The sequence below is a fragment of the Chlorocebus sabaeus genome, chromosome 10 (assembly GCF_047675955.1).
Source record: "Chlorocebus sabaeus isolate Y175 chromosome 10, mChlSab1.0.hap1, whole genome shotgun sequence".
In the NCBI taxonomy this organism is placed as follows: Eukaryota; Metazoa; Chordata; class Mammalia; order Primates; family Cercopithecidae; genus Chlorocebus; species Chlorocebus sabaeus.
In genome coordinates, this window is record NC_132913.1 from 103,124,807 (window position 1) to 103,151,101 (window position 26,295).

At 37.7% G+C, this 26,295-nt stretch overlaps 1 long non-coding RNA gene across 2 annotated transcripts in view; it reads left to right on the forward strand.

The window, feature by feature from the left end:
• The first annotated feature begins 4,671 nt into the window (after nt 1-4,671).
• The window catches only part of LOC103217805 (uncharacterized), a 36,256-nt gene continuing 14,632 nt past the window's right edge, over nt 4,672-26,295 (forward strand). The window contains exons 1-3 of one of the 2 annotated variants that reach the window (XR_491239.3): nt 4,672-5,623; nt 19,423-19,567; nt 23,394-23,588. This is a non-coding gene — a long non-coding RNA (uncharacterized lncRNA). The remainder of the gene's footprint in view (nt 5,624-19,422; nt 19,568-23,393; nt 23,589-26,295) is intronic. The other variant, XR_012094302.1, reaches the window with a different exon arrangement.

Consider the following 26,295-nt stretch of genomic DNA (forward strand, 5'->3'; position numbering starts at 1 on the left):
TTAAATTTGGCATACATTTTAGACACTCACGTGTTTTGTTTCCCATTTTGGCAACCGAGTTGAATTTGGCTGCTGGGATGAGAGGGAAAGGGGTAGATCAGAGACCCTGTGGGATGTCACAAGTCTTTGCCAAAATCAGCACATATTTATTAAGCGGTGGGCATGAAGTTCCCCATCTGTTAGTTTTCTCAAAGTGCTGACAAGAACATTCCGATTTCCAGCTTGAATGCTTTTTTTAAAAAAATGTCTTTTCTCCATTTACTCTGACCAAAGGGCTGTGTTAGTGTTCAAAGACAAATGGAAAAATGATGCTTAAATTTTCTAATTTGATGTTGTAAGTAATGGAACCACCCAACACCTCACACTTATGGATATTTTTGCCAGCTTGCAAAATATGGGTGAGAGCCACCCAATTCTACCTCCTTTTGGAATTGGGTAGCTCTCATCCAATGAGGAGCTAACAAAATTAGCCTTTTGTTGCCCTTATCTCCCTGTTATGGGAGAAGCCCAAACTCTGCTATAAATAGACAGATACCCCTAAGGTCTCCAGCAAAGGAAGTCGAAAGGGGAGACCTTTAGAACTGTTGCTTGCTTCCTTTCACATGGAAAATGCACAACTTTACTTTCAGAAATTAAATATTTGGGTACAATAGCGCAAGCCAGGGCATGATTTCACTTTGATTCATTTTAGGGCTACATCAGTTAACTCCCTTTATGTTATCTCACTTGCTCTGCTTCTCTCCTCTCCCCATCCCCATTCTCATCCTAGCAGCTTGCTAGTGCAAGCTCACTGGTCTCAGAAAGTCTCCCTCAACCTCTCAGATAGTACCTGTGGTATCCTATAATTCTCCTTCATAAAGTTTTGCACAGTTCTAATTGTTTAGTAATTTTTTTGTAATAATTTTTTAAATATCTGTGATAGAATTCTAAGATGGCTCATAAGATTCCCATCCCCTGCTATACGAGTGCTGTATAATCAATGCCCTCCCTTTGATGGGTAAGACCTGTAAATAGGATGGACTGTCACTCCTATGATTAAGGATTTTGCAGATGTAATTAAGGCTCCTAATCAGTTTACCTTGAGTTAACCAAAAGGATATTATCTTTGGTGGGCCTGACCTAATCAGGTGAGCCTTTAAGGGGGGCCTAGATGTTCCCTGAAGTCAGAGACACTCTCCTGCTAGCCTTTAAAAGCAAGCTGGCATGAGTTTTATAGCTGTAAGGAGAATTTCTGCCAGCAAGCAAAGTTCTCTTCAAGGAAGTTCGTCAAACTCCTCCCTAGTTTGGAGGAAAACTCAATGCCTCCAATGAGACAGCAATCCTGGTCACTGCCTGTTCTCATTCCCCCCAGGCCCTGGCCCGAGGACCCAGTTAGGCCATGTCCAGACTTCTGTCCTACAGAACTGTGAGATCATAAAGGTGGACTGGTTTAAGCCACTAAGATTGAGGTAATTTGTGACATAGCAATTGAAAACTTAAACAATACTTCTCCTCTACATGAAGGCAGGGTCTATATCTCTTATTTACTGTGTGCCAATGATTACCACATTATCTGACATTGAAAAACTCGCTAAATATTCACCAAAAGAAAGACTGATTGACCTTAATTAGTGGGCAGGTTCAATAGATTGGGAGTCAGTCAGTATACATCAAATTTTCAAGAAAAATTTCATGAGAATAAGATAATCACCCACCATGAATGAGCCTGGCTCTCACTTTCTAAGTCACTATCCTGGCCAAGGAAAGGTATCAGGTTCAAACAGAGATGAAGGGCCTTTAATAAATCATCTTCAGATTTGTATCTGCTTTGGAGCAAGTCTGATGAATTTTAAATTTTTCTCCAAAACTTTTCTGAATTGACTGAATCTTCTGAAAAGTGATGCACCCTCCCACTACCAACCACCATCACCGCAGCACAGTACCTGTTCTGCCACATTGGACTCTGCTGCCTGCTGGGGAAGGTCTGGACCATGGACGCCGGGCAAGTCATCCAAGCAAAGCCCAGAGAAGTTCCAGGATAGGCTCGTGACTCAGTAAGAGGCAGTGTTTCTCCCTGAATCAGCCCCAGCGCGGCCACATCTGAAGGAAGCATGGCTGCGAGCTCAGCCACTGCCTGGCTGCCTGTGGACACATGGATCCTGCACTGTCTCGGATGAGAGGACACCGTCTGCTGATTCACTTGCACCTGGGGTTTCGTGGGTGGACATCTGGAAAGAGCCTCTCTTGCTAGCTCAAGTTTTATTTATCTAAAATGATCTTTTAAAAATCATGTCTTCAAAGTGTCTGGACATGGTGTGGAATGTGGTTTATTCTGTCCACATGGCAGCAGGCTCTGTGTCATAACTTGCTGAGATTTTAGGTCTGCCATCAGTATGCAGACTGACACTGGCTTTTACTGAGTAGCAATGTAGAGCCCTTGGGAAAAACAGGAGAAATGAAATAGGAGAAACTATTTTGTCAGATGAAGCCCATACTCAGATAACCTAAATGCACCTTTCTGGGAATACGCAAGGCACTATGTCTGAAGGGTCGATTCAAGATCAAAATATGCATTCAAGTGGATGGTTTGAAATGAGATTTGTTTGAGATAGCTAAAATTTGTCTTCTGTGCTTAACAGTTTACAAAAAGTGTTATATACAATAGGCCCTGTATCTCACAACACACTGTGAGGTGGGGAGGATATGTAATCTTAGCCCCGTTTTCTGTACAAGGGATGACATAAGTGCCAGCAGGCTGTGGGAAGAGACCTGCAACCAGGTTTGGGTGTCAGCTCTGCCATTTGTTGAGAAAATTAACCTTTAGGAGCTTCTAGTTATTAACCTACAGAATGCAGTCAACAGTCCCTCCCCAGCAAGGTTATTGCTAGGATAATCCGAATATGTGTATGAAAGCATCGAGGATTCTGACCTGTGATCAAATGCTCAGTTAATTTTCTTGAATCTAAGGCCCAGAGATGTTTAGGAATTTGTTGAGGGGACTTAGCTTGTAAGGGAAGGACCTGGGACCTAAACCAGGTCTTTGATTCTGAATTCTTTTACCAGCCTCCAGAACTTTGATCTATTAAAGGCTTTTAAATGAATGAGGTTCACCCATGACAGTTATATTCCCCATGGACTGAGGACCCTTTAATAAGTCTTTGATTTTCTGTTCCTTTGTTACTGACGTCCCTCTCTCCAGTCCCTTCTCTACTTCAGCCAATCTTAAATAGCTCTTTTCCAGAAATATCTTTCCAGATATTGAGGATATATCATGAAATGAAAGGAGCAGGTTCAAAAAGTATATTTAATAGGAATTATGCCATTCTTATTAAAGACAAATGAGGTAATTATAGGCAGAAAAAATATATGAGATCTATATGAACATATTAACAGTGGCTGTGTTGAGTGGGGAGATTAGAAGCAATTTTTACTATAATTTTTGCTTTTTTTACAGTTCCCAAGCTTTTTACAATAAATATACATTGTTTTAGTAATAGGGGAAGAAGTTCCTCATTCTCTTCAAATGCCTCTAAACTCTCCCGTGAACAAAGTCAGATCTTTTGTCTCCAGTTGGGTGTAAGTTACCAACTGCTGTGTCCTTGACCTGTACATTCTCTGCATCTCCTTCAACCCACGCTCATAACACCCACTTCAGCCTTATTCTTCTACATTAATCCATAGGCTCTAAGAGCCTAAAGCTTTCTAAACAGCTCAAGCCATGGAAACAGCTGTCAGCTCTTTCAGTATAGGTGCCAAATCCTTCCCAGAGTTAAAGTAATAATTCGGATACCCACCTCTAAATATAAGAAGTCCCGACATGTAAGGCATCCTTCCTAACTAAGCCCCTCAATATTTGTCCACTCTCTTTCACTAACATCCACTTACAAATTATGTATATGGTTTTTTTTCCCCTCCTGGATCGCAAACTCCCTGAAGGGAAGGAATTGATATGCCCATCTTCTATAAATCTCAAGAAGACCACGTGTTTCTTTCTGAGAATCTAAATGTGTTTATGAACTGTGTGGGTAAATTATGCCTTGGCAAATTAGCAGATTGAAAGTGTTGAATCTCTACATGCCCAGACTTATAAATTTTGCCACTATTAACTTTTAATACATGTTTGAACTTTTTTTTCCTCTTCAAAAATTGGGGTAGTATTTCTCACTGAGGACTTCCTTAAGCCAAATTTAACATTTTATAGCTCCAACTGTTTTGGAAGTCAGACAGCCAGACAGTCAAATGCATTAGAAAAAAGCATTCCCAGATTTTCTTTTTCTGTGTCATGTTTATTCCCCTCAAAAGCAGTTGAAGGATGTTTCTCTCCAAGATTTTAAAAGACCATCTATTCTGTGGATGGCAACTTCACACTCTGAAAGGTGTCTACCATAAAAAGGGAAAAGGAGAGATGTATCGTGAAACTGTCTGGTTAACCCAATATTTGTCACTTCAACTGCTTCTGATGATGCTTTCACTGTGAAACAACACAAAAGGAAGAGTAAAACACTTGAGTCAAGGGGAAAAAATAGCAACTGCCTTAAGTGTCTACCAATTTTACAGAGTCAACAATGGCCTCTACTTAGAGTTAGCACTGAATCAGCCGGGCTCACGCCTGTAATCCCAGCACTTTGGGAGGCTGAGGTGGGTGGATCACCTGAGGTCAGGAGTTCAAGATCAGCCTGGCCAACATGGCGAAACCCTGTCTCCATTAAAATTACAGAAATTAGCCAGGCATGGTGGCTTATGCCTGTAATCCCAGCTACTTGGGAGACTCAGGCAGGAGAATTGCTTGAACTCAGGAAGTGGAGGTTGCAGCAAGAGTAAGCCAAGATCGCACCACTGCACCCCAGCCTGGGCAACAGAGCAAAACTCCGGCAAAAAAAAAAAAAAGTTACAGTTAGTACTGAGTCATGCTTCTTGAGAAACCCCAGAATAGAGTTCCTATCATAGAGAACCAGAGGGGAGTCCACCCCCAGCACTGAAGATGTATTCCAAACATTCTAGCAGGGTTCCATGTGAGGTACGGGACCAGGTGAGAGGAGGAGAGCCTGCCTGAGACAAGTGAGGTAGGTAGTCACCTAGAAGACATGTTTTAAGGAAACAAAGACCCATTCACCTACAGATCTGTCTACCATGAGTCTTTCAAATACAATTAGAGCCAATCCTTTGGATTAAAAATTATTGGCTCAAACTGGCCTTTTCAACTAGAGGCATGGAAACATACTATGACCTGTCTTTTAAAATCTTAGCACCAACAATTCATTAAGTGTATATCTTTGACTCAGTCACCCATCAAGACTTTGAGACAACGCACAGAACAGATCATCTTTGGTGGAAGTTAGAAGGGCAAAATACTGCTTGAGGTGAAGATGTCAGGGTTGAAAGAAGGCAACAAATAAACAAGAAGTCTTATTAGTGGAGACAGCAAGAAAGCCTGGAAAAGATGGTGCCAAACTGGAAAATACGGTGCTAATGAGCATAGGAATGGGAACACCAAAGACCAACCTTACTTAGCCATCAGATTGTCTGCATCAGTACTGTAGAGAGGCTACTAAAGGGAACTATTGCAGAAGGAAAACAGTCTGAAAGAGACGTTATAGAGGGAAAGAACTTGAAGAAATTGAAGGATTCTCATACTTTGGAAAAAGTAAGTTCTCCTATTCTGGTCCTATTTAATCCGTGTGTGTGTGTGTGTGTGTGTGAGAGAGAGAGAGAGAGAGAGAGAGAGAGAGAGAGAGAGAGAGAGAGAGAGAGAATTCTTGGAAGCAAACCCTCTCTTTTCTCATGTTATCCTATTTTAGGATATTCCATGTTATCACTATTTTACACTGAGTTAGGAGGATCTTCTGCCCACACATTTGTATTATTGCTTTTCTTTTAAGTATCTTAATTCTATAGTAAAATTTGCCATAAAATATTCATGGATGGATGGGCCTGGCTCTTTAGCCATAGGTCCAGCAAGACTTACTTACATTAAATGTACCATGATATTCTAGATGTTTTAGATTATATCAGAGAGTCAAGTCAAAAATCAGAAAGTGTTTTATTTCTACACAGAATCTTAATGATGTCTTTTTTTAAAAAAAGTAATTATAGGAAGTGTGTATTTTGAACACAGTAGATTTGAAAGCCCCATTTTGCTCACTTTACTCAAGTATCTGCCTTCTTAAGGTACTAAGATTTGCCATCATCAATTAGCTGTGCAAACCATGCTGACAAAATCCCTTTTAGAATAGTTTCTTTCACCACCAACTTGCTTCAGAGCCTCATGAAATGACTCATCTAAATGAGACGGGTCCTCTGGTCCAAAGGGAACAGCTAAGTGAGTGACTAATATTTTACACTTGGGAGAGAACAGGAAATTAGCTGCATGTTTACTATGAGGAGACACTGAAGAATTGTAAGAGAGTACCTTTAAATACTTGAGTCCCCAAAAATGTTGCTCCACCATTTGCCTAAATGTTGCTTTTAAGTTGGAAGTGTCTCAGTTTCTAAGTGAGGGTTGGATGGTGTTATTATAAGGCACACAGAATTAATGAAAGTCATTTCAATTTCAACATTAAAAAAATGGAAGTCCAAAGTTCCTGGATGAAAGAAATGAGGCCTCAATTACATTACGACATATTTTGCTTTTGTCTGTCTGGTGAGATACAGTACAATTAACAAGATTCTCTTTCAATTTACAGTTAAACCAGACATCTAAAACCAATCTAACAATGAAACTTTTCAAGTTGACACATCTTATGAGTTTTGTATGGATTTCATTGAAATATTTTCAATGAATTTGTTGAAAGATTGCATGCTTGCAACAAGTTCTACAATTCATAGGACTAATAGTGTTCTCATCTTTCTTGCCTACTACAAAATTCCCATCGTCCATACTGTCTCAACCACTGTATAGCTACCATTTATAACAAAAAAGAATCACTTTCTAGGTACAGTGTTTTCATAACTTCAGATTTAACCAGATGATCTAGACAAATTATTTAAAAAATAAAATACTACACAGTCCTTTTTTATTGATTTTGGTGGGAAGATTGTTCTTAAACTTATCAGTTTCTACTGTTGATTGTATTGTGTTAGTCTTTTCATCAAAGGATATTTCATTTTCTTTGTCTACCTATTCAGCATTTCCTCATGAAACACTTCACTGCACAGAAATAATAAGTGTTGTCTATTGACTAACGTCAACAGTCAACCCTTCATTATCTCTCCTATTGGGGAAAGAGAAAATATGATTAAATTGAATCTGCTGTTTATCCCAAATTACACTTTTGCTGAGATTTTTTAACATTCTTAAAAAACAAACAAACAAACAAAAAAAACAAAAAAACATTCTTTGCCACCAAACCTGATGATAACATGCGAAAATTGATCTTTTTTTTTGTTTTCACCTCTCCTCTGTCCTTTTCTCTGAAGACTCGCTGTAAAGAATTTTGTAGACTGTGGACAAATACTGAAATGCCAAAAGCATGTAACCTTTAAATTAGACCAACAAACAATCACAGACATCATCACATTGGCTTTATCTCATAAGTGTAAATCTATTAAATAACCACTGAAAGCTACTGTTGCTTTAGATGGATGCTTAGGAGTTAAATTATTTGCTCTATTCACAAGAAGGATTGTTTCCAAAATCCTCCTTAGTTTTGAATAGAAGAGTAGACCCTCATGTCTCTGCTGATTGTCTAACACAATTCACTGGGTCAGGAGTCAAGGATGGCCCTGTCTATTTTTAATTTAGAATAAATGCACAACCAGTTGAGCAAAATGAAATTTGTACTGTTAGTTCTCTATTTTCAGGTTTTTCCTATGCTGAATGATTTAAGACTTCCATTAGTACATTCACCTAAAATGACAAGAGAAAGCTCTCAGCAAAATTTTTAGTAAATAAGTATCTTCAGTATATTCTCCTTTCCTTCTTGCTTCTATTCCCAAGGATCACCCTTATTCTCTTTCACCTGTCCAAAATAACAGTTTATCAAGTCAACCCATCATAAACTGAATACCGAACATTCTTCAAAGTTGACCTTTCCTTCATCCCATTCTCCTAGAATTCTGTTAGCTAAGTAATGCAATCTGATACACTATTGTTTTCTACGGTAACAATGGTTTAAGAGATTATTCTTCATAGATGATATATTTGCATTCCAACAGAAATTCTCATTACCTTAAACCCATATTTTCCACACTGTATCTTTGAAGAAAAAGAAAGGCATTCTATTCTGGAGAGTTTCTGACACTTTGAAAAACTGATAATGGAAATATGTCAGGGTTAGGAAAACCTAACATGGTGGACAAAAATGCTCAACCTGCCATTTTATTTTTACTTAAGTGCCAAAGATCACTCAGTGAAAGGGGCACGTCATGTGATATAATTCCAGATAGTTCTATTTTCACTCTCATAGAGTTTTCCTCCTCACCTTAACCTTTCATTTTCTCTCTACATAAAGTTGCTTCTATCATCTATTGCCTCTGAATCCTTTCTTAATTCAATTACATAAGTTTCCAGAAGAAAACAAAAACATTGAGAACTGAGCTCTCTCTGATTTCTGAGCAGTGGGGAAGCAGAGAAAAAAACAGTTGTTCCCATCGACTTAGAAGACACTGTAATTTCCACAAAAACTACTGTGGGTTTCAATGTAAGTCGTTGGACAAAAGGAAACAAAAGAAGTAATTGAGGCAGGCTATAAGAGAAGGGAGCATTTCAGGACTCCTAAAGACTAATTTTTAAAGGCTCTCGATATCATAGTTCATAACAGCAATCTGACCTACTAGCATTGGAAAGAAAGGCTCATCCCCAAAGACTGAAATGATCATCAGACAGAGCTTCTGTGAATGTGTGAACGTGCGATGGTGACATTTCTCAGTCTGCACATGGTCCATTTGCCAGAGATCTGAGATTTGCTGGCTCCACAGGGAGCTGCCCTAATAAATCTCAACTCCAGGGAGATTTGGTCCAGTGTTCCTAGGTGATTGTCTTGCCTATTCCCTGAAAGGAAACAGAAGGGTATTTAATTCTATAGCGGCGGCCCACATTCACCCACAAGTGACATTATTTTAGAAACCGATTTTAGAGATTAAAGGCGAAACAGAGAAATCCTACATTGCACAGGAAATCACTGCCAATTTTAGTGACTAGTTACAGAGAAACACATTTAAGGGGAGTGTTTCTAACATAGCGTTCTCTGACAGCATTCCTGCCATAGATGTAATGCTGATGTCAGGTTATTTTTATATTATACTTTAAAATCACATCTGGTAACTTAATTTCTGGGACTATGTAACCCCCTTTCAGGCATGTAACTATCCAAGTTGCAGCATTAAAGGGATACAGAAAACAATGCAAACCAAGGAAATTCTCTGGTTTTCACACCCAAAAAGTGTTTTACCCCCACTGTTTTCCACTTGCACAGTTACTCCAAAGCACTAGATGCATAAAGGTGTAAATGAAAACCTTTTGATGGTGATGACGAATTTGAGGAGATATGCGCTACAGGCCAGGAGAACTCCCTTCCTCATTATCATGCCCCAGTGGATGAAAATGCTTCCAAAACTTCTTTGAGGACTGTGTGGGAATGTGATGAAACACCTGATAACTGTCCAGCACACCCCCACTGCGAGGCAGCCTGGTACATGGCTGTCTTCTGAGCTCTCTCTGTGCTTGGCACACACAGCATCCTCATAGGAGGAAAACCAGCTGTTTTTACACATGATAACAATACCAAGGAAGCCTTGGCTTTGGAAGAGAAGGCTGGAGAGGAGTCAATGACGGCTTGCTAAGGACACCAAGATTTCCCAGATGGCTCTTTTTATTTAATGATAATGAAATCTGGTCTCCGCACTTCTTCTTTGCAGCCAAGTTATGCTATAAGCTGCTTTGGCACTGGCGATACGAAAAGAAATTGGAGGGGAACCCTTAATTGAATCTAATGTCTTTTCTCTTGGATTTTCCTGTAAGCAGTAACAGGTTATACTAACAGTTGCTAGCGTCAGCAGGCGACACTTCAGATTAACGCCTTAACAGGGGTAGCAAAACCTGATTGAGAATTTGTCAGAAAATACAAGAGCGACTGAAACAAATTATTTATTACTCCAGAATCCTGCACTAGTCAGCCACAACAGAATAATAGGGTTTGGCCATGAAGGTAGCAGGAGTGAAAAATTAGGAAGAATTTTCCCGCAACATACACACAATCTTCTACCACCTGGTTAACATGAAGCATAAAATGACATATTTTCCCGGGTACAGATGCAAACAAGGTAAATTCAAAGGCAGAAAGTGACATGGTATTGAGACTTCCTAGTGCCAGCTTAGGGGTGCCTGACCCTCCATTCATCTGCCTGTTCTTTTTTTCTGGAAACTGAGGAGGGTGGCAAGGGCAGGGTGCATTCACACAGGACAGAAAAGAGTTGTCCAGGCTGTACATAGACACCGGAGCATTATACAAGGCCCAGTGCGTAACAGAAGACCTGAGTAAGCTGGCGGGGGTGGAAATATGGCAAGGGCTTGCAAATCGCCTGCCTGAAGGAAAGAAACACAGACTGGTTCTATTCTGTATACTCAGTAGTAGGTAAATCTGGCAAGAGAGAGAGAGAGAAAGAGAGAGAGAGAGAGACTGACTCTAGGGAAGAAAAAAAGTGAGTTGTTTGACACAAAAGGGAGATTCTGTATCTAAGATCCTTATCCGAATACAGTCAGAATCTGATGGCTTCAGGTTGGCCTCCCTGGGATGGCACTTTACTCCCAAGTCCTGGTCATTGTCACCAAAATGCAGAGCTCCCCCTGCCTTGCCATTAGCCTTGAGCTCTCACCCAAGTCTCCCTTCTCAGTTCTGACCATCCATCCTACCTGGAGCTTTGGAGACAGGTTGCCTCCCTAGCAGGTCTGGATGTTGTTCTCCTGTTTTAATCAAAGCATTGACTATGGTCTAGAGCACACAGAGAGCATCTTCCAGAATAGCCAGCCCATATGCCTGGCTTTCCATAATCCCACCATGGAGATGATGGGATATCCTATTACTTACCCTTCTGGACAAAAGACTCCCTGATCCACTCCACATCAGTCATGGGATCTATCAAAGGAACTTGCCTCAACTCCTCTCTTCAGTTCCTTTTCCCCTTTTCCATCTCCTATGGCAAGAGGTGCTTTCTCATTTCTGACATCTGGGATGATAACTGTGCAGCCATGTAAACAGCATTAGGGAAACTCTACCTCAAGATCTCCAAATCCCTCTCTTTTAGTCTTTTCACTTTTAGACCTTTTAAACTTGCAAATCACAGCAAATCATGATTAGAAAACCAAACAGAAAGGTTCCCAAAGCAAAATGAATGGAGCTATTAAAATAAGATAAATTAGGCTGCATTCAACAGCAAAATTTGGCTTTAGAGACTCTGTTATCTCCACCTTAACACTACCTATCAACGCTGACACTCAAATCTTAGGCTTAATTATTATATAAACAAGGCTACACCTAAGCACCTTGGGCCAAAGTCTGTTCTGCCTGTTGAAAATGTGAATGAATGACAAATCACTCAAAGTTTGTGGCAAGATTTCTATAGGGATTTAGGATTAACAACGGCATTTTCAATTTTACTGTGAACCAGTATCTGAAAACAGTAAAACTTTTGTTCCTAAAAAATAGGCACTTCTAAAAGTGCTGAATGCATAAAGGGAGGTTTTGAAGACTCACCTCCCCCAGGACTCACATCATCTGAACAAGTAATCAGTTTCTGCAACTACCATTTGCTGGGTCATCGTTTCTGAGTTTGGTGACAAGGGAGGTATTACCAGATGAATACAGCAGTATTCTATTACCCAGTCTTTTGAGTTATTAGTGTTGGTGATAAATTACTCACAGCAGGGGATGTCTAGCCTCACCTATCAGTTACTGAAGTTACAGAACGGTGTGATAGGCTCCAACTCTAAGTAGAGTTTCAACTTCCACTGCTACTATGTCACTTTGATCACGTCACTTAAGAGATTTTTCCTATTTATCAATAAGATGCAGAAAAAATACTCCTCACTTTCTTACTCTACAAAAACAACGTGAAATTGATCATGCACACACTTACGTAACTTCCTGAAATAATCTGCACAAATATGTTCCTTTGCCCTATGTGCGTACCATCTGACATCATTAAAAGATCTCACAGCAATGTTAGGCCCACACTTCACCAGCTGCACTGGCTTTTCAGTGCCTGCCATACCCATTCCTTGTTGTTTGAGAGTTGTCGTGTCTCATCACCCTCCTCTCTGTCAGTTGACATCAACTCTGGCCCCTCCTTCAATTGCTAAATTTTACCTCCTCCCCAGCTTTCCCCCAACCAGTCAAATGAGCTTAATGAATTTCTAGAATAGTGATTCTCAAACTTTAGTGCACAAAATGATAATGGAGAAACCTTGTTGAAGATTATTCCAGAGCCCCACCCCCAGAGTTTCTGATTCAGTAGCTATGGGGGAGTACCTGAGAATTTGCATTTCTAACAAGCTTCCAGGCGATGCTGATGCCAATAGTCATTCTGAGTAGAGCTGGCCCAAATACAGAATCTACTGATGAAACTACTGAGGAATGAGAGCAGAAGGTTGAGAGGAACTGAAAGAAGGGGAGATAACTACAGGTGGGTCGTAAATATTCAGAGCCAAGAAATGAATAGCAAGAAAAAAGTGAAGATAAAGAGTTCTATCATGGGGTTTCCTGGTATAGTGGACTACACAGCTGATATTCTGCTGTGGTTTTCCCAGTATGGAAAAACAAATGAACATGTATGTCTGACTACATAACTTGGGAACTGTATAGAAGTCCTGACTATAACTCTGTCTCTTTACTGGACATCACTGACTCCAGAATGTCCAAGAATGTCATAATGAAATAATTTTTTCAGACACCAGCTGTTTAACAAAGAAGTGAACCAGCCAGACACGGTGCCTCACGCCCGTAATCTCGTGTTTTGAGCAGCCGAGGCAGGAGAATTGTTTGAGGCTAGGAGTTCCAGGTCAGCCTAGGCAATAAAGCAAGACCCTATCTCTACAAAAAATTTAAAAAATAGCTGGGCATGGTGGCACGCACCTATAGTCCCAGCTATGTGGGAGGCTAAGGCGGGACGATCGCTTGAGCACAGGATTTCCAGGCTGCGGTGAGCTATGATTGCACTACTGCACTGCAGCCTGAGTGACAGAGGGAGACCTTGTCTCTAAAATAAAATTTAAAAAAAACAGAGAGATTTAGAAAAATTTCCAAAATATAGTAGTATCCATGATCTCAGAAACAGAAGTTTTAAACAAAGACTTTAAGCAACTATTTTAACTATCTCCCAAAAAGTAAAAGTGAACACTAAATAAATGTATGGAAACTTTTTTGTATTTTTCCAAACATTTATTTGTATGCATAAAAAAGGAAACAAATAAAAAGTACAGAATTTGAAAACAATAATATCTGAAATAATTCACTGGACAGGCTCAGTAACATAATGGGAATGATGGAGGAGTCAGTGGATTAGCAGGTAAGTCAACAAAAATTATTCACTTCCTCCAAATTTTCCAAGAACAGAGAGCAAAAAGCTTTATAAAATAAATACAGCCTCAGGAACCATTGGGGAAAATATCTAATGTTTGTGTCACTAGAGTCATAATTAGAAAAGAGAAAAGTATTAGTGAAGAAAAATACTGCATAAACAATTACTAGAAACTTCCCAAATATGGTGAAATGCATACATTCACAGATTCAAGAAGCCCAGCAAACCCCAAACAAGATAAACTCATAGAAAACCATATCCAGATACATCAAATTTAAACCTTTGGGAACTGAAGATAAAGAAAAAAATGTGAAAGCCACCAGAAAGGGAGAACATGACACATTACTTATGGAGAAAAACAATTTGAAAGATGGTTGATTTCTTATTAGACACTTCAGAGGGCAGAGGAGAGTATAACAACATTTTTAAAGTGTCAGAAAAAAAGGACTGAAAATTCTGAAATTATCGTTCAGGAATAAAGGCAAAATAAAAGCCTTCTCAGATGAAGGAAAACTAGGAGACTTCATTATCAGCAGGCATGTTTTAAAAAATGCTTAAGGAAGCTTTTCAAGCTGGAGAAAAGTGATAACAGAGGGAAACATGAAACTTCACAAATGAAATAAAAGCATCATAAATGGTAAATATCTTGAGAAATAGACTAATTTTCTGCTTTTACATATTTAAACATGTATGATTATGAAAACAAAAATTATAACATTATTTTGCAGGGTTCTCAATGTATGTAGATGTAAGATATATAAAACTATAACATAAAGAAGGGAGATTAAAGAACTCAATATGCTTGCAAGGTTTCTACATTTTACTTGAAGTGGTAAAATATTAATTCTAAATAGACTTTGAAAAGTTAGGTCTGTATATTGTAATTCTTTGAACAACCACTGAACCATTGAAAAGTAACACAGTGATATAGTCAAATGACCAGTTAATAAATTGGAATTGAGTACTGAAAAATATTCATGTAATCCAAAAGAAGTCAGGAGGGAGGAAACAGAAGAAAATAGAGAGGATAAGCAAAACACAAATAATCATAGATTAGACTTACATTCAGCCATGTCAATAAATACATTAAATGTAAATGGTTTAAACACCAGTTAAAAGGCACAAATTATGTTATTGGATAAAAAAAAGACCAGCGGGGCGTGGTGGCTCACACCTGTAATCCCAGCACTTTGGGAGGCCGAGGCAGGTGGATCACAAGGTCAGGAGATCAAGACCTTCCTGGCTAACATGGCGAAAGCCCGTCTCTACTAAAAATACAAAAAATTAGCCAGGCATGGTGGTGGACGCCTGTACTCCCAGCTACTTGGGAGGCTGAGGCAGGAGAATGGCATGAACCCGGGAGGTGGAGCTTGCAGTGAGCAGAGATTGTGCCACTGCACTCCAGCCTGGGTGACAGAGCGAGACTCTGTCTCAAAAAGAAAAAAAAAAAAAGACCAAGCTATATGCTGTCTATCAGAAACCCATTTTTAGCATAATGATACAAATATAAGTTAAAAGTAAAAGGATGGAAAAGGATATACAATGTGAATGTTAATCAAAAGAAAGCTGGAGGAGCTATGTTAATATCAAAGTAAACTATAGAATAAGGAATATTTCTAGAGATAAGGAGGAATATACAATGACAACAAAATGGCTAACTCACTAAGAAGATATCAGCCCTAAATGTGCATGTACCTACAAATAGAGCTTCAAAATACATAAAACAAAAGTGGATAGAATTGTAAGGAGAAATTAGCACACCCACAATTATAGTTGGAGACTTCAACTCAGTAGTCAATAGAACATTTTATAGAAATAAAATTAGTAAATATAGATTTATGGAAGACCCAACACTATTGACCAACTTGACCTGAATCACATTTAACCAATCACTCTACCCAACAATAGCAAGACATATAAGATATATATATATATGTTTTATAAATAAATTACTCTTTAAGATAAACCATATCCTGGACCTCTGTAAAAAAAAAAAAAAAAAAAAAAACTTTAAAATTTGAAAAATTTTAAATCATTTAAATTATGTTATCTGACCACAACCAAAGTAAACTAAAAATAAAACAGAAAGATATCTGTAAAATTCCTGAATATTTATAAATTAAACCTATGCATCATATGCATCAAAATGGAAGTCTCAATGGAAATTAGTAAATATTCTGAACAAAATGAAACGGTAAAATATAAAACTAAAATGTTTAAAAGAAATACAAGAGACTTTGAGTTAGGTGAAAAGTCCTTAAGTACAATGCCAAAAGCATAATTTATCACAGATAAAAATTAATAAATGATCTTCACTTTATCATATTAATTCACGTTGATTGTAGCTCTAATTCAGGGTTTCTCAACCTTAACATTATTGACATTTTGGACCAGATACTTCTTTGTTGTGAAGAGTCCTGTGTATCATAGGAAATTTAATAGCAGCCTTGGCCTCCACCTGCATGATCACAAGGTGCCAGTAATACTTCCTGCCCAATCGTCCCTGAGTAGTAACAACCAAAAATGTCTCTAGACATTGCCAGTTGTCCTTTGGGGAAGGTAAAATCATCCCCCATTCCCTGGGATAAAAACTATTGCTGTCATTTTTTTCATTTTAACTGCTAAATATCTTTTCTTTTTCCTCTGGAAGGAATTTGGGTTGTTAAAAAATTTTCCTATTGCAGACAATCCTATATAAATCTTCGTGTGTGTGTGTGTAGTGTGAATACATGAGAATTTCAGAATAAAATTGCTGGGCCATAAAAAATATGCATCTTTTATTTTGGTAGATAGCGCCACATTTCTTTTCAGTGGATGAACCAATTATGTTCCTTCCAGCAGATGAGGAGTGTCCATTACTTCACCTACCTGCCACATTTTGTATCACTGAATGTGGCAGATGCATGAAGTACCATCTCATTTGTATTTTTCTGATTTTTAGTAAGCTGAGAATATTTTTGTGCATTTATTGTCTATTTATTTGACTTTCCTTTTCAGTGAATTACCTGTTGACGTTCTTTTAAATTTTTTTTCCTTATTGAAGGTAGAAGTTCTTCATATATTCTGAACACTAATTTTTTGTTAATTATATGCATTGCAAATACACCTTCAAAGTCTGTGGATTGTCTTTATCTTTTATTATACAGTCTTTCAATGTACAAAAATTTAAATTCTTTACATTAAATACATTACATTATTATTTTGTTTTCTTTCAGTTTTTTATGTTTTCTTTAAAAATTCTTGAGTTATAAACATATTCTCTAATATTTCCCTCTAGAAATTTTAAAGCTTTGTTTTTTGCATTTAATAGAAATTTTAAAGCTTTGGGGTTTTTTTGCATTTAATCTACTTGCAATTGAATTCTATGTGTAGAAAATATTCAATTCTCTTTTGTTTCACATGGACAACCGATTGTCCTAGTATCATACATTGCATTGCATATTCTTTACCACTAGTCAGAAATGCCGCCCCTGTCATTTAATTCTACTCTATTCTATTCATGTATTTGTCTCTTCTATGACATTACCAGACCATTTTAATTGCTGGAATTGTATAATAAATTTTCAGTTATGTTATTGCAAGTCCCTCTAATATTCTTCTTCTTCTTTACTTATACATTTGTTATTTTTATATGTATTTTTAAATTGGGTTATCACATACTCTCTACAGAATTTTTAAATGGAGTGGTTGAATTTGTACATTGATTTGGGAAAATACAATATGTATATAATATGGTGTGTTCCCATAAATGTTTTTTAAGTCTCTATTTACTGAAGTGTTTGTAATTGCCTTTAAATAGAGTTTTGTAAGTTTATTTATAAATTTCTAGGCTAACTTGTATTAGGTTTGTTCCTAAGGTTTTGGGATTTTTAAAGCTATAGTAAATGCCATTTAAAAAAACTAAATGTTCACTCTTTGCCACTAGTACAAAGGATAGCAATGTGGGTTTTTTTTTTTTAAATTTTGATATTATATCCTATAATCATGTTGTATTCTGCAATTAATTCTAATAATTTGTCAGTAGATCTTTGTGGATTTTTGGTATATGAGCAATGGTAGTTTTATTTCTTTCTTTTGATTACTTATAACTAGTTTTTCTTGCCTTCCTCTAATGACTATGACCTCTGAACAATGTGTAATGGAAGCTTTGGTAACAGGCATCCTTGTCTTATTTCTGAATTTCAAGATTTACTTTTCCTATATTTTATTATTAAATTTTACCTTTCCATAGGAGAGATCCCCTTCTTCAAGTAAGGAATGTAACCATACTTCAAGTTAATTAATTAATTTTACTCAGGATATAAAATAAAATTTTCAATTTCTTTATAATACATCTCTCTGCAGAGGTCTGTTTTTCTCTTAGATATTATGATCCCAGAATGCTAACCTGATTTGGAAGAAGAAAACAGTGCATAAGATATGACATAATTAGAAGATGGGGTAGCTCAGGGTTGTTTATTGATATCTCTCTCTCTCTCTCTCTCTCTCTCTCTCTTTCTCTCTCTCTGTAGAGAGGAGGTCTCACTCTGTTACCCAGGCTAGAATATAATGGCACAATTATAGCTCACAGTAACCTCAAACTCCTGGCCTCAAATGATCCTCCTCAGCCTCCCAAATAGCTAGGTCTACTAATGTGCACCATCATGCCCACTAATTTTTTTAATATTATTTTTTGCAGAGTCAGAGTCTCCCTATGTTGCTCAGGCTAGTTTTGAACTCCTGGCCTCAAGTGATCCTCCTGCCTCAGCCTCCCAAAGTACTGGCATCACAGGTGTGGGTCACCACACCTGGCCTCCTATCTCTTTTTAAAAAATAATGGTCTAAATAGATAAAGCCATTATAGCCTGTTGTCTATTGGCAGAACAGGTTAAAAATATTTAAAAGAACATTGGCATAACACTCAACTTGTTTAAAAATCTATAATAACTATGGTTAAAATGAAAATAAAAACAGCTAAGTATCAGTCTCAATTTTCTATCTATGGTTCACACGCCTAGTTACACATTAAATCATCTTAGGAGTTTTAAAAAAAATTCATGTCAAGATCCCACTCTAATTTAATTGTTAGCCCTAAGGTGGGTTCCATTCTCTGATGCTCTCTCTCTCTCTCTCTCTCTCTCTCCCCCTCTCTCTGTCTCTCTGTATAATAACCTTTGTTTATGCAATGTCTTGATAGTACCACTTCTTTCTTTTTCCACTCCTAAAATGGCCATTAAACTCAACTGCAGAAAGATTGTTTTACTAACAATTGAGCAAGGGGCATGTTCAGAGCAAACCCTTTTGCTCCCAAAAAGGCCCAGGAAAAAAAAAAAAAAAAGTGTGTATAACTAGTGATAAATCCATCACTAGAAAAACAGGTAGCTTCACTTCTTTCCATCAGAAAACCCCAAGCAGTAGAGCCTTCCTGCTGGTGAAGTGGATCATCAGCAGAACCAGGCCCCCATCTCCATGGCTGACTTTTGTTGGCTCTGCCACAGCACTTCATCAATAGCACCCTTTTCGTTCCCATCTCCTCCCCTCTCCTATCCTGCTCTACCTCCATCCAGTGACTCCAGTTTTAAGGGAAATTAGAAGGAACATGTTTCCAAAAAGGGTAAAAGCTGTAAATTTATATGAAAGACAGTATGTCAACAGCATTGCCCAAAAAAAAAAAAAAAAATTAATACCTCAAAATAGCAGACGGGTTGGTCAAAATAAAAATATGAAAAACTGTTGGGTGTCATGTAAAACTTCTGGAATGTCTGAGGTTTCCTTATCCCTGCCTTTTTGAAATTTAGGTTTTCTGCAGGGTATTTCTCTCGCTTTTCAACATTCTCATAACTTCCTTTGGCAACTTCCAGATTTAAATATATGTGTGTATATAGATATGTATCGATAGACAGATAGACAGATAGATAGATGACTTGCAGTGACTGCTTTCCCTCTTCACAGAAACAAGTCAACATTTCGATTTCAAACATCAAAAAAGGTGTCCAGAAATCTCAAGAATTTAAGACATCCTAAGGAACTTTAAGTGCTGTGAGCCACAAGTAACATCAAGAAAAGAGAGGAATGAAGAACCACACTTACAAGCTAAGTAAGATTAAACCCAGCATGGATTTAATATGAACTAATATGAACTCTGAGAAAGAAATTGGTCAGCTAAAAAATATATGGCTTTCCTGAATAGACAAAAGAACAAAGATTTTCCCTTTGGTATACAACTTGTTTCATTTAGTCACTTATATCTTCTCTGAGTGTGAGATAAATGTTGTGAAAAAAATGTTTTTTGATTATGCAAGAGTGGATTGTTTACCTAGTCAGATCAAAACTGGAAAAAAGAACTGCTGCTTCATTATATCTACCCCACAACTTCATAGAAAGTGATTTTAAAAAGAGGAAAACCAAAGATTTATAGAGTTGGGTGCCCATCTTCATGGCTGACTTTCTTTGGATATATATAAAATAAGTATGAACATTAAAGTTCATCTAGCAGCCCCCCAAAAAAAACTGAATAGACATTTCTCAAAAGAAGACATACAATGGCCAACAGGTATATGAAAAAATGCTCAACATCATTGGTGATCAGAAAAATGCAAATTAAAACACAATGAGATATTATCTCACAGCTGTTAGAAGGGCTATTATCAAAATGATGAAAGATAGCAAGTGCTGGTGAAAATGTGAAAAAAAGGGAAACCCTGTATATTGCTGGTGGGAATGTAAATTAGTACAGCTATTATTAAAACCTGTATTAGGGTTCCTCAAAAAATTAAAATTAGAACTACCATATGATCCAGCAATTCCACTTCTAATTATATATATCCAAAGGAAATGAAATCAGTATATCAAAGAGATACCTACTCTTCCATGTTCATTGCAGAGCTATTCACAACAGCTAAGATTTGGTATCAACCTAAGTGTCCATCAACAAATGAATGGATAAAGAAAAATGTGGTATTTAAATAAGAATGAATAAGACCTAGTATTTGATAGCACAACAGGGTGACTATAGTAAAAAATAATTTAGTTGTACATTTTAAAATAACTAAAAGAGTATAATTAGATTGTTTATAACACAAAGGCTTGAGGTAATGGATACTCCATTTACCCTGATGTGATTACTACACATTGCATGCCTGTATCAAAATATCTCATATACCCCATAAATAAATACACCTACTATGTACTCACAAAAATTAAAAATTAAAAGAAAATGATATGCCCTATTTAAAAAAAAAGAAAGACAATGTATTTAGACATAATGGAATATTACTCAGCCTTGAAAAAGAAGGAAACGTGTTATTTGTGACAACATGTAAACTTGAAAGACACTGTGCTAAGTGAAATAAACTGGGCACAGAAAGACAAGGGTCAAATGATATCATTTATATGTGGAATCTAAAAAGTAGGATACATAAAAGCAGAAAGTATAATGTGTTTACCAGGGGTAGGGAGGTAGAGAAGAGAATAGGGAGATGTTGGTCAAAGGGTACAAATCAATGAGACAGGAAGAATAAGTTCTAGAGGTCTGCTGTACAGCATACCTCTGTACTTGAAAAGTACTTGCATACTTGAAAAATTGCTAAGAGAGTATATTTTCAATGTTCTTACCTCAGAAAAATAAGTATGAGGTGATGCATATGTTAATTAACTTGATTTATTCATTATACTATCTCTCTCTCTCTCAAAACATCATTTGTATACCACATATAGATACAATTTTTTGTCAATTAAAGAAATTATTTGAAAAATAATACAACAAAGTCATCTAGCTGGGTGTTTCCCAGAGTTGATTTAAAAAATAAATAAATATGTTTATGCAGGTATGGCAAAAAGTGAAATAATATGAATGATTCAACTTCAGAGAGGTCAGGTGACTTTCCTGGGATCACACAGAAGACTCCCACCTTCTGCAACTCAGTCTGGGTTTCTTTCTGTCACATTACATGCTTAACAATTGTTCTTTAAAATGTTGTGTATGGTAGATATTATTTACGTCCTCAGTGTTTTTATGTTTCCCAATTACAATGTGGGTAATTTGATTATTTCATCATTAATAGAAATTAGATAAGAAGAAGAATCTGTAAATTTCTGAATTCAATTTTATAAAGTACATCAGAAATATTAAATATCTAGAATTATAGCATTTTAAAATTATTTTTAAAATGTAATTATTACAAAATCATGAATGGAAATTCAGGGCCTTGACATTTTGTGGGCTATAAATATTCTGAAAAATTTTAGAAGTTGATGTTCCTCGATGAGAACACATGGACACCTAGGAGGGGAACAACACACACTGGGGCCTGATGGTGGGGGCAGGGGAGAGAGAGCATCAGGAAGAACAGCTAAGGGATGCTGGGCTTAATACCTAGGGGATGGGTTGATCTGTGCAGCAAACCACCACGGCATGCGTTTACCTGTGTAACAAACCTGCACATCCCTCACATGTACCCCAGAACTTAAAATAAAAATTGATTAAAAAAAGAAAAGTAGAGATAAAAAGAAATGGATGTTCCTAAAAGAAACAACTGATACCTTTTAAAATACGCTTTTAGTATAACTAAGTACTTTTTCAAGTTGGTTAAAAAATTCTAAAAGTAAAGTAGTCAAGTGCTTAAATAATGTGAAAATCATATCTAAAGTTTAAATAAATGTTCAGTCATCCCAACAGAAACAAATCATAAAGAAATGTAAAGAACATATCAAATTCGCTAAATGCATTCTGTATTCATAGTGTACTCACCGAAACATTGTTCGTGGGCTTTTTTTTTTTTTTTTTTCTGATTCTTACCAAGTCTACATATTTCTTTTTAATTTTTTCTTTTTATGTTTCCCAAGTTTACAGTTCACATAAAATACCCATTGAAGCAGAGAGAAAAGTGAAACAAATATTTCACAGCTCTTTGGGGATCTGAATGGGTTTTTACAATAAAACCTTGATTACTCGAAGAGCACAAGAGTGCCTGAGACCTGACAGCAGAAACAGAGAGCAGGCAGTTCTAAAGGTGCCAAGGGAGACTCAGAACCTTGTAGAGTTGATGCAGTGGCTCTTCAACCCTGGAACCCAGGCCAAGCACCAAACCAGGAAGAGTGCAAACAGCTCTGAACATGGCTATGGTGGCCAAACAAACCAAAAAAAAAAAAAAAAAGGCACTTGGAAAAGATGTGCAAGGTTGTGGTTTCCTGATAAATTAAGATGACACAGGCAGTACCACAGGGCTTGCTTCATTACATTATTGTGAAATCTGGACTCAAATAGAATGAGGCAAACCCACAAGTTAAAGTGTTTTTAAAGTGGCTCAATAATCACTTTGAAAACAGAACACCCTTTCGGGCAGCATGACTGGAACTTTGATCAACAAATACCCAAGAACCACAACCCATCTTTTGTGAACAAATAGTATCAAGGTGGGGGTGGGTTTGGAGTGCACTGGATGCTTTTCTTCTTTCGTCATGAAACCTGGTGGTTTTGTGTTATGTGACATGTTTGTCAGAGATTCGGTAGGAAGCTTGCACCCAGTGAAGGATTTATAAAGGTTATAGGAGATAACACAAAGCTATTTTATCTCTTTTTAAAAAATCAAAGGTGTTACATTTTTTTCTACTTCTCCATTTTTGTTTTCTCATGTAAGAATTAGCTGCCAAAAATATTATTCCCCATCTGGGCATAAGGTTAGTTGGCATACAATTTTCTTCTTAATTTTCATGTTCTGGATTCCTTGATGACCTGATTTTGTACAAATTCATGCTGCAGAGATAAGGATTGACTGACTACAAATCAAGGATTTCTGTAGAGTGGGAGTGAGAAACAGAGGAAGAGGAGGGACACCACAAACCATCTTATCTTTTCAAAATGTGATTGGTGTATTTCCAACATTGGCTTACCTTTCCTTACACTGTCCATAAATTTTGTGCAGGTATAAGCTTATCCTACACATGTCATTTGGGCCAGACCAACGCTGCTCTCCCAGAGGATCCAGACCACAGCTTGGGAACCATTCATCTACCACATGACTTCAAATGACTCCTCTAGGGACCACCTGCCATGCTCGGGTACCAGCTCTTCCTCTGAATTCCCAATCCATTTCTTAAGAACTATTGTTTTTTATAAGGTACTGTTTTTAATAACTTTCCAACAATGGTTTATTCATTTATTCATACATTTAAAATACAGACTTTTTTCAGCATCTGCCATGTTGAAGATCCTCCTCTAGCACTAGGAATACATTACTGAATAGAACAAAGTCCCTGATTTCATGGTGTTTACATTTCAAGGGAGAACTATTCCTTCTTAGAATAGAATACCATATAAAGTTGTAACATACTAAGTGAAAGTGCTCTGGCCAAGGCTGAGACCACAGTCTACCATGAGCTCCTTGCATTGTGAAGAATGAATATTTCTTAAACACTTAACTGTGTGCCAGGCATTGTGTAAAGTCCTAATATACATTTGCTTCCTCATCGGGTGGGAAGTTAAGCAGGAGGCTTTCTAAAGTGTCTATTAAAACCCAGGTTATTTTGTTGGCCACTTTAGCCTGCGGTGGATTATCTGCACATTTTGCCCAAAGATCACTTAATATGTGGCATAGAAAAACTATATTCAATTGGCTGGGTGTGGTGGCTTATGCCTGTAATCCCAGCACCTTGGGAGGCCGAGGCGGGTGGATCACAAGGTCAGGAGTTCGAGACGAGCCTGGCCAAGATGGTGAAACCCCGTCTCTACTAAAAATACAAAAATTAGTGGGGTGCGGTGGTGGGTGCCTATAATCCCAGGTACTTGGGAGGTTGAGGCATGAGAATCACTTGAACCCGGGAGGTGGAGGTTACAGTGAGCAGAGATCACACCACTGCATTCTAGCCTGGGCAACAGAGCAAGACTCGGTCTCAAAAAAAAAAAACAAAAAAAAAACAAAAAAAAGAAAGAAAAGGAAAACTCTGTATTCAATAGGTCTCTTGAAATAACTTGAATTTGGTGGGGAATGAGGAGGGATTTCTAATAAGACATGTAATGTAGTAGAAAGATCTAGGCCTACTTTCAAATCCCATTTTTTCCACTCACTGGAACTTCCTTAGTAAGTTGGGGTTAATTCATTTCTCCCAGTATTATTGTAAGGATTACATTGATTTTATTTAACAAATTTTTATGACGTGCCTGTGGTGTACTAGGCACTGACCTTGCTACTGAGGATATAACAACAATCAACGAGACATATAAAAGTCACTGCTCCATGAGGTGATCTAAAACCTTGCCCTTTTGCTTCCTCTGTCTTCCTTTTTTTAGAGGGGAAGAAGGTCATGTGGGAATCAGTTAAATCATTCGTGGGTAGAAGACAAGTTCCAGCTTTGTGGGAAACCCCCTAGCCTTCGCCAGGTACACCCTGACAATCTCAGAACTGATCAGGTAAACCCAGCTCTGAGTTAGACCTTTCTGTGGCCTGTCAGGGAGAGAAGAACGGGATGTGCAGAATCCAGGCAAACCTGTTATCTGGACTGTCAGGAATGGGAAGCAGCATTTCCAGATCCCAGCTGAACAACCAAACCATCACGTATGTTCAAAGGGCTTCTTATTAAACACATTTCAAATCAATTTGCAAACTTTAAAAATCTGTCTTTAGTTTAAAAGCTCTAAATATTAAAAAATCAGTAAACTCTCCTTTAGCACAACCCCACCCTCTGCCATTCTTCTCTTTCTCAGCACAATGGCATTACTGTTCTAACCACTCAATATTATTCAATATCTTGTGTACTTTTAAGAAAATTTTAGGCACAAGAAAAAAGTTTATTTGTGAGGTGAGTTAACTCTTGTTTAAAAGAAATGGGTGGGGTCATATATAAACCTTACAAAAGGTTAATGCATAAAACACAAATATAGTTCAATTTCCTTTTTATGTGATTAGAGAAACTTACCTACAGAGTTGCCTATGACACCTACAAAAGAGGTGATGATAAGAATGATACAGTTCATGCTGTTCAATGGTTCCTTCGAACACCAGATATGTTAGTGTGATTTACCTACAGAGTTGCCTATGATACCTACAAAAGAGGTGATGATAAGAATGATACTGTTCACGCTGTTCAATGGTTCCTTAAATTAACGAACACCAGATATGTTAGTGTGATTTCTTTTTCCTCTTTCAAGTTCTTTATTTACCACTCCATGCCCTCCAGGTTAGCTGAGTTTAGTGCTCTGGAATAATGACTAGTCGAATTCACTGCAATTTTTCAATATGCATAGCATAGGGGCCAAAGGAGAACTTCCCTTCCACTCTCTGAAGGTTCACTGGCAAAAGGCAGATTAGTAGGAGAAATGGCATACAAATTACTAGCATCCATGAGGGAGAAACACAGAGTGATTGCCTCATACCCCGTGGGGTAGAGGTGTTTACATACCCTACATCTTAGGGGAAAGGAAATGGAGACGTATAGGTGACTTTATGGGAACAGAAAACAATTTTTAGGGGAATTCACTGGACTTGAAGAACATATGATGGCCTGGGACGAAGTCTGTTGGGCCTGCAGAGTGGACAATGGTTTGTGACAAAAGTCTGTCCAGGTGTGTTGACAGATTTCAGTCCTCCTTCCTGTGATAGGAGATGAGTTAATGGAAACTCAGGGAAAACCTAAGGTAATTGTTTTCTTCTTTGGTGGGTCCAGACTTTCAGCAGATAAGGAAACTTCAGAGAACAAATTTATCCTGTGCTTTGGGAGATAGGGAGGGGAGAAGGTCAGGGAGACCTTGAGGCTCCTTCAGTTCAGCACGTCAAAGGGCCATATTTTAGGGTATCAGTTTCTGAGGCCCAACACTAGAAACAGGAACGT